This window comes from Epinephelus lanceolatus, chromosome 6 (genome assembly GCF_041903045.1).
Source record: "Epinephelus lanceolatus isolate andai-2023 chromosome 6, ASM4190304v1, whole genome shotgun sequence".
In the NCBI taxonomy this organism is placed as follows: Eukaryota; Metazoa; Chordata; class Actinopteri; order Perciformes; family Serranidae; genus Epinephelus; species Epinephelus lanceolatus.
Genome location: NC_135739.1, coordinates 11,635,146 through 11,645,179, shown reverse-complemented (window position 1 = coordinate 11,645,179; position 10,034 = coordinate 11,635,146). Strand labels below are relative to the sequence as shown.

At 41.8% G+C, this 10,034-nt stretch overlaps 1 pseudogene across 1 annotated transcript; it reads left to right on the top strand.

Moving 5' to 3' along the window:
- The first annotated feature begins 4,202 nt into the window (after window positions 1-4,202).
- LOC144463725 (ribonuclease inhibitor-like) lies at window positions 4,203-9,177 on the top strand (annotated as a pseudogene). The gene is made up of 5 exons (XR_013491751.1): window positions 4,203-4,339; window positions 5,496-5,616; window positions 5,930-6,103; window positions 6,691-6,864; window positions 7,928-9,177. The product of XR_013491751.1 is annotated as a ribonuclease inhibitor-like (transcript).
- Window positions 9,178-10,034: the final 857 nt, after the last annotated feature.

Here is a 10,034-nt window from a genome sequence, read left to right as displayed (position 1 = left end):
GATTACAAACCATTGGAGACTATTTTAAAAAGTCACTTCACAAAGCTCCAGCAAGGCTGCAGAAAAAGTTAATGAGGCTACAGAAATACAGCCTGCAGGTGACATACAAGCCTGGTAAGGAAATGCACATTGCAGATGCATTGAGCAGAGCCAGCCTGAAACACCACGCACATGGCAGACAGGAGGATGACTTGGATGTGAGCTACGTAGTCCAACAGTTACCTGTTTCAGAAGAAAAGTGTCAGCAGTTCAAAGATGCAACAATAGAGGATGAGGAACTGAGACTGGTCCGACAAGCAGTACAGGATGGCCTGAGTCACGGAGCCAAGTTCGAAAGTCAATCCAAAAGTACTGGACTTTCAGAGAGGAGCTGACATATTCTGATGGACTACTGTTCAAAAACTCCAAATTGGTTGTTCCTACAAAGATGAGAGAGGAACATGGCAAAACAAATTGAAGAAGTTGTGCAGAAATGTGCAGTGTGCAACAAACACAAAAACAACAATCCCAGAGAGCCCTTGACACCTCATCCAGTTCCTTTAAGAGCATGGTCAAAAGTTGGAATGGATCTCTTCCATTTCAATAATGCAGAGTACATCATGTGTGTCGACTACTACTCAAAGTACCCAGAGATTTCAAAATTAAGTGGTACTACAAGCAGGCACATCATTACGGCACTTAAGTCTGTTTTTGCCAGACATGGTGTACCTGATGAACTGTTTTCTGACAATGGGAGACAGCTGATAAGTGCAGAAGTGCGAGACTTTGCAACCAGCTGGGAGTTCAAACACTCTACCTTGAGTCCAGAGTTTCCACAGTCAAATGGGCAAGCCGAGAGAGCTATACAAACAGTGAAGAATCTGCTGAAAAAAGCACAGGAAAGTCTCAAAGACCCATACATTGCTCTTTTGGAGTACAGAAACACGCCTTTGGAAGGAGTAGGCTACTCACCTGCGCAGCTGCTTATGGGAAGGAGGCTGAAGACAAAACTACCTGTGTCAAGGAACCTGTTAAAGCCAGGAGTGTACAGACATGTACGGCACAGACTGATGAGCAGACAAAAGAAGCAGAAACGCGAAGGAGAAAGAATAAGAGTCAGACAGCAGAACCAATGGCAACCTGCTGTCATACTGAAGAGACATGATCAGCCAAGGTCGTACATAGTACAGACTGACAATGGGCAAATCTACAGAAGGAACAGGAGACACATTCTGAAAACCAAGGAAACCGCAAGTTCCCCACAACAAGCACAACACGAGACTGTTGAAAGTGGTCACGATTCTTTGCCACTGATGGAGAGCGGACAGCAGCCAGCAGGAACTGAACCAGAACAGAGTGACTACCAAGAAAGTCACATGCCTGCAGGGTCTCTACCACAAACACCAGAGTCATCAGTGATAAAAGAGTCAGTGAGCACTGATAATCATGCAAAAACCTCACATTTTGGTAGACCTATAAGAGTTCCCTTTAGGTATCGGGAGTAATAGCTGAAACTGTGTTCTTTTAAGTTCTAACCTGTTTTACTGAGAAAAAAAAAAAAATCTGAAGAAAGGGAGATGTTATGTATTATGTTGTAGTACTGGAGTTACCACTAGGTGGTGCTGTAAGAATACAAGTGCTGTGCTGTATATGTTGAAGCTGCACGAGTAAACACTGTTCAGTCTGATTCAAGCCGTCTCCTCCTTGAGTCCTATATATTACAGGGACTGTTCTTCACTTATGAAGGGACTGTTCTTTACTTGTCAGGGGAGGAGGGTGGCTGGTTGAATTTTATATTATTTATTTATTTTATTTTGATCCCCCTTATGTTCATCACTTATTGATGCTGTTTTTGAAGTATGAATAAGTCAATAAGTAATTTATTCCATTGAAATATCATTGATGTATTATAGAAAAGTGATTTATCTTTTTATGAAAGACAAAAGGCACATCTGCCTCATTTTTGCTGTGGTATAGTGATACTACTCAGAACTGTGATACTTTCACTGGTATTGTACTGTGGGTCCCAATTTTGGTACGGTGACAACACTAGATGTCACAACCATTCCATTCGGAGTCGCACAGTGAGGCGGCTCGGGTGCCGCTTAAAAAAGTGTTCCCCTACTTCTAATTTTACAAATTAAGCACTGATATTAAAGCCGCTACAAGGAACTGTTAACTGGATATGCAAAAGTCTCTCGTTTCTGCTGATGTCTGTGCGTGACCTACAACAGCAAATGAGACCATCAGTGTGAAGATAAGCTATTTCTATATAGTATATATCCATACCTTTAGGAAACTGTGTACGGGTCCGCCGCAGCTCGCTTCCAGGACGAAGCGATTTACGGCACTCAGACGGCACACTTCATCTTACCTAGCTGCTTACATTTATAGTGACTCTTATAAATAGTCGCCATTCCTCCTCCTCGACCTGACGTCCGCGGGGAGTTAATATAGCAGCAATCATCGGGTAAAAGTTCTGTGAAAGCACTGGACTCACCAGCAGTCAGCCACGTCTCAGTCACACAGAGAAAACCCAATCATCGGGAAGTCAGGAAATCCTTCCGGATAAACGTTTTGTTCGCTAGCGATCTAGCATTTACCAGCCCAATCCTGGCAGCAGCCGGCAGGTCCACGGCATTAGCTGTCCGGGGAGCCACACACAGAGGCCGCAGGTTGCGCAGATTCACCCCGCGCCAGCGGGGACGAGGAGAGCAGGGGCCGCGGGGCTGGAACACCTCATCTGGGCTGACGACAGGTACCAGCCAGGCGTCGACAGGGTCCAGCGAGTGCCAAGAAATAAAGAGGCGAGGCACCGCTCCATACCGTCGCCAAACAGGCCTTCAGCCTTACCAGCCGACCGCTGCGTTTACCCCGGCGGCAGTGGCGCTTACGCCGGAGAGGTGGAGCTGGGGCGCGGCAGAGGTGAGCTGGGATCCCTGATAGGAGCGGGGGCAAAGTTTTCCCGTCTTGTTGTTTCATTCATCCCCAAAACAAACGCATAACGGTAAGCGTCTTTACGACAATCCGCGCTAGAGCTCATGGGAAATGTAGGCTTCATTCCGGCAAAACACTACCGCTTTTGTCCACAGGGTCGCCAAAATCAACTCAAAATTAAAGTTCCTTGTAGGGCCTTTAACTTTATTTACAATGAAGCTTGATTCTGCACTTAGCCCGTATGTGAATGTTTACTGTTGCTATGGCAACAAGTGACAGCTGACGTTAGCGTTAGTTAGCTTAGCTCAATCGTCCGACAAACAATAACCCATAAAATTATAAATCAACATATTTAAACAAAATCAACAACAGCTACCAACAGTTACAGTCCTTACAACCTTAGCTAATGTGTTGTCACAGGTTAGATTGTCAAGATTAAAGTAATAACAGCTTAAATCCCTGAGGAACTACGCTAGCATTAGTGACGGTTGCATCCACTCATATGCAGTTACCTTACGTTACAGTTCCCTCAAACAATATCACAAAGCACAATACAAACTATATAAACAAATTATCTATTAAGTGTACACTACTGATAAAATCTGAAGGTGCTTAGGTGACATTTACCCACCTGAAAGAATAAATGAAAATAAACGGTGATTTTGCTGGTCTTCAGTAGCTTTACTCTAGGTATAACTGCCAACTGAAGAACGCAACGCAAACCAACTGTTTATATACCCAGATTTGCTCTTGTGCCTTTACTCAAATCAGTTGTGCTTTAAATTGGGGCGGCAGTAGCTCAGTCCATAGGGACTTGGGTTGGGAACCGGAGGGTCGCCTGTTGGAGTCCCCGTCCAGACCAAATATGGAGCGTGGACTGGTGGCTGGAGTGGTGCCAGTTCACCTCCTGGGCACTGCCGAGGTGCCCTTGAGCAAGGCACTGAACCCCCAACCACTCAGGGCGCCTGACCAAGGTCAGCCGCCTCACTCTGACATCTCTCCACTTTGTGCATGTATAGGTCCTGTTTGTGCATGTGTGTGTCTTTCGGACCTGTGTGTAATTGACAGCAAGAGTGAAAACATTGAATTTCCCCATCAGGGGGATTAATAAAGTATATAAAATTAGAAAATTAAATTTAAAAAAAAATGAATTAAAAATTGAATGGGGGGCATCTGTATGGTATCTGTAAAGATACAAAATCGATATCATATGCATAAAATTTTGTCACAATTGAGTGGGCAGATACACATATACCCTATATGTCACACTAACTTTATTTGTGAGCATGCTATCTGCTCTCTTTGGATGGTATATCCAGCTGCTCAACCTAACAAAGGAGGCGGCACCTGTTGCTAGCTACCCCAACTACACTACCACGAAAGCAGCAACGCACCTGCTAATGGAGGTTCTTGATCTGGCCAGGTCGGACCTCTGTTGGCAGACCCGTCACTGCTTTTGTGGAAGTGTAGTTGGTCGTTCAGGCGCCTCTGCTGTTGAATTAGGTCGCGCTATTTTTGTGGATCGGGTTGTTTTTATTTTCTGCACTTCCCTATTCCGGTATTGACTCTGACTTCTGATTGGTTAAAATGGCCTTTCCGTTAGAAGTTACATCGCCACCTACTGCTTTGCCATTTGTATTACATCACTTGGTAGTGGGTTTTGCGGTTTCATGTGGATATCATATATTTTTATCACACCACTCGTGGACGATTTTTTTTTTGGAAACCGGAGCCCAAAAAACTTAGGTTTCAGAATTGATTTTCGCCACAGCTCCTGCACTGAATTCCCCGTGAACTACAGAACTCAGAACATGTTGCTTTGCAAGCGTACTAGGCTGATGAGTAGAATTTAAGAAACAGGCTAAATGACATGATGTTGCACAATCCTGTACAGTAGGTGGCGGTATGCACCTTTAAATTGTTTGCAATCCGCCAATAAACCGAGAGAAGAAGAAAAAAAATGCTTTGCAAGCTGTCATTCCGATTGAGACTGGCCAATAGAGATGTGTCTTACAGCTTTCAGTTTAGGCCCCGCTCACCAGGTTCAACTTTTTACTCGCAAAACTTTTTGACTTGCAAACGACAAAAAATGACTCGCAAACAAAACTTTAGGATTTGCATTTTTTAATCAATCATTTTTTACTTGCAATAAAACATTTTTTGATTGCAATATTGATACTTTTGCTCTCAAATCTTTTTTTTTGATTGCAAAACCTACTCTGTTTGATTGAATAATAAAGAAACAAATGTAGCTCCATAATATTACCTGAAACCTGCACCCTGAGCACACTTTTAATAATAATTTTAATAACTGCCTCCAATAACTCTTTTAATGTGCATGTGTCTTTTCACTTTTTTTGTATTTGACAGTTTTCAACCTCCATCCTGTTGAGTTCAGGTGTTTTAATTTTCCACTTTCTAAACTTCTTCATTCTAAACTTTCTTCAGCTCTGAATACATTATTAAACACTGAATGATCTCAAGCAGGAACATTATCTTCTAAAGTGACATCATTTATTCTTTATTCAGATTAAATTCCTGCTGGTTGTCAGAGATCAGCAGTGATTCCCTGGCCTCAGCTCTGAAGTCCAATACCCATCTGAGAGAGCTGGAGCTTAGCAACAACAGGCTGCAGGATTCAGGAGTGGAGCTGCTGTGTGATTTTTTGGAGAGTCCACACTGTAGACTGGAGACTCTGAGGTCAGTTCACTGACTGTCTGTTACATCCATAACACACACACCCACATCCAAAACTTACATTTCCATTTGATTATGATTTAATTTTTCTTGTATAAATGTATCTGCAGTCACAACAGATGTCCACTGTTAGTTGTTACAGTAAATTTCTGTTTATAATGTTTGGTCAATGGGAAGATCTGAACTAATCAGTTTTAAACTGATAAAGTTTACATGCTGAAGTAGAAATCTTTTTTTGTTTTAAATGTGTAGGTCAGCATTTTTATGTCCTAAATATGGTTTGATCTCTCTCTCTCTCTCTCTCTCTCTCTCTCAGATTGTGGAGCTGCAGTTTGTCAGAGATCAGCTGTAGTTCTCTGGCCTCAGCTCTAAATTCCAACCCCTCCCATCTGAGAGAGCTGCAGCTGAACGGAAACAAGCTACAGGATTCAGGAGTGAAGCTGCTGTGTGATTTTCTGGAAAGTCCACACTGTAGACTGGAGACTCTTGGGTCAGTTCACTGACAGTTACTGTTTTAGATGTTATATATTTAATTAACTATTGGATCTAATTTATGTGCATACATAACTTACATCCCTCATTTTTTCATTTTTCTTGTATAAACGGTCTTCTGTGTCTTAAAGAAACTGTTGAAAATGTGAACTGTTAGTTGTAAATTTCTGTTTATAATTTTTGGTAAATGGTCACATCTGTACACAGAAGATCCCCTGAAGTAACATTTGTTTTTAATTCATAAAGTTCACATGCTGAAGTAGAAATAATTTTGTGGTTTCTGTTAATTTCAGTGTGTTTTCACAAGCGTCTGATCATTGATATTGATCCTCCAGAACGCACATACACACACACACACTCACACACGCACAGAGAGCGAGAGCAAGAGCGCGCGCGCGGAGAGAGAGAGAGGGAGAGAGAGAGAGAGAGAGAGAGAGAGAGAGAGAGAGAGAGAGAGAGAGAGAGAGAGAGAGAGAGATCAAACCATATTTAGGACATAGTAATGTTGGCCTACACATTTAAAACCTAAACACATCTGATAGGGTTATTATTGACTTTTGACTACATCTTTTATTGTTTATTCAGTTTGAGGTACTGCTGGTTGTCAGAGATCAGCTGTGTTTCTCTGGCATCAGCTCTGAAGTCCAACCCCTCCCATCTGAGAGAGCTGGAGCTGAGAGGAAACAACCTGCAGGATTCAGATGTGAAGCCACTGTGTGATCTTGTGGAGAGTAATCACTATAGACTGGAGACTCTGAGGTCAGTAGAGGGTTGGAGTCAGTTCATGCTGGTTTCAGCAGTATTGTACCAAACACAGTTTGTATAACAGTATTTCCTGTAAACCTCCTCCCTTCTCAGTGCTGTGAGAGGAGAATGGTGACAGGCTGTAGGATTGGACAGAAAGACAGAGAGGACAGCAACACAAGTTGATGGCAGCTTGTGATGTTTTTCTTTAAATGGGCATCTGCTACAGTCACACTGCTACATGTAGCTACATGTGTGTAATGTCAAAGAAACATGTAATCTTGGTCACCAATGTTGTGACTTTATCGCAGATTTCAGATCATAATCCTGCTGGAACATGTTTGGTTGTGTTTAGAAGTTTTTATTGATGATTTTTCATTGTAGAAAGTGACGCTATTTTCCATTATTATCAATTATTTTCCAGCTGACCAATCAGAGCAGACAGAGCTCTTCAGGAAGGAGGCTTAAAAAGACAGGCACTAAAATGTTTCAGACAGAAGGTGAATACAGGTGTTCCAGCACAGACAGCATTAGGAAAATAAACATGTTCAAGTAGAAACCTTAAATACAAGTATGAACCTGAACATAAGCATAACAGATCCTCTTTAAAGTGTTTGTTCTCCTCATCTCTGTCACTGTCACATTTAGTAACCATGTGGTCTTTATACAGAGCAGAACCTCTGCTGAAGTCCAGTAATCACAGCTGGCATGTTGCTGTTCAGTCTTTGTATCAACAAATTCAAATGATATCAATTCTACAACAGACTCAGTCATTCAAGTGAATCTCTGTTTGATGATGTGTTCAGGACTCTCTGCAGTTTATTTCTACTGTGCACTTCAGTGAAATCTGCAGAGTAAATAGACTTGATGCCTAAAGTCTCTGCAGGTCCGCAAGCCTCCAGCTCAGTGTGTTCTCTCCAACATGTTAGACCTGAAAGGAACCTGGCTACGCTACACAGCTGCTCCACTTCTGGTCTGAACAGGACTGAAGCCCCTGCTGGTCTTTATACTGGATGTGCAATGTCCTTGACTGACAGCTGATTTATGACTTATGTTGTCTGTCTTTTTCTCTCATCAGCTGGAGGTGATTTCTGTCAAAGTGATCAGCACGATGGATGTGAGAGGTTAAAGCAGCTGCATCAGTTTGTGTGTGGAGAGACTCTGACTGGACCATATTACTTGGAGGTAGAGTGGAGATGACTCTCAGTGCTATAGTCTGAACTGCTCTGAGATCAGCTCCACTGTCAAGTCCACCATCATCCCTGTGTATTCCTCTGGATCTGACAGAGTATCATTGACTGCTCTGTTCTTCAACACTTCACTTGTTCTGCTCCACACTCAGCCACCTCCTCCACCCTCCACCTGGACATGAGTCTGGATTTTGTAGATAGATATACTGAATCTGACTCTGTAGATTTCTACTGTTTATGACAACATCACAGTAAATTTACAGTCATTTAAACGGCACTCAGGCTGCTCAGATTACAGTGAAATAGTGTAAAGTCTGTGAATGTCTCTGTATTGTTTTGTGTTGCACCTCCACACTGTGGAATGATGGAGAACTGCTGTTCATGTTCACATGATCCTCCTGTTGGAGGTTGATGTCAGGATGCAGAAGTCTGCAACTACATTTAATCATATTGATCACTGAGATTATATTTCTGTATATATGGTCTTTTTGTTTCTGCATATGTATGTTCCTATTTTATTTGAATAATATATTCTGTAGCAGAGTGCATCAATTTTTGAGCCATGGTGGTTTTATATTTGTAAAACTTCCTTTAAAAATCTGTGACGACATCACAGTGTAAAGTCAATGAGCTAAGAAGGAACTTGAGGGCGGGGCCAGTAAGAGAAACATTACAACGCATAATCCATACATCTCGTTACTTATAGTGGAGTATTGCTGCTTTTGGCCTCATATTCATTCTCTACAACGTCACGTTGTAGCAGGGTTCAGATAGCTGTCGTGTTGGTGGATTCGTCTTATGCAAGTGGTGGTTGCGGTCTGTAGGTGCATGTCATGTAGGCTCCTAATGATATGTGGCTGCAGTTATACATGTCTCACCTCAAGACCCCAGGAACGCCATCCAGCATTGCACCCAATTTTTTTCAAGTTGCCACTTGAGGTATTGCAACAAAACATCCCCTGCAGCCCAAAAAACATATTTCCCCACAGACAATTACTTCTGTCTTTATTGAAACTTCCATATTCGTGAGAACAGATGAAGTTGTGACAGTACTGTTAGACAATATCTATTATAAAAGTACTAAATAACACCATAGGAACGACACTGCAAAATAAAGTCAGACTTGGTACCTTAATATTGCATTTAATCTACTTGTATGGACTTTCTACTGATACTGACTGAGGCAAAGGTGATGGTGGTGATGACGGTGATGATGATGATGATGATGATGATGATGATGATGATGATGATGATTTTTCATTTTTTTATTTTACCAAGGTTATGATGATGTCATATTTAATGTCAAATTATTGTTGTTTAGCATGTCAAACAAACAAATATGTTTGTTTTATGTTTTTTTGTGTTGTTTTTTTGCCGGAGACAAAGACTCTAGTCTAAATTGTGTTTAATTTTCCTTTTGGTAAAATGCACTGTATATGATGAAATTAGAAGTCAAATATCCTGAGAATAGTAATCCAACCCTTCTCCCTATCCTTTCACTGTGCATGTAGCCTGGATCCAACGTGCTAAATGTATCACACATCTACACCGAGTAATGTCTGTCTAAATTACACCAACATGGCAATCATGTAAGCAGAGCTCAGATTGGCTTTTTTATTGAATACTGACCTGGCGTTAGCTAAGGTTACCTCTTGGGATCCACATTCACAGCTTAGTAATATGCACACTGATTGTAAAAGGGCCAACATGCCTGAACATGTGGTCAGTAAGAAGAGCCATCGGAAAAACCAGAAGCTTTGAGTTCGCTCTCTGTGTGTATAAAGGATGGTTCATTGCATGCAGGACCTTTGGTCTTGATAACCCTACTACACAGAGGTCACACCATAAATTAAACAGTCTTGCTTTGCCTGTAGTTACTGTGCTAACATTAGCTATGCTAAGTTATTACACAGGGCTGCCAACTTTTGACTTCAACTTGGAGTGAGATTTGTTCAAAAAACATGTAATTTAAAACAATTTTCCTGCATTTCTACA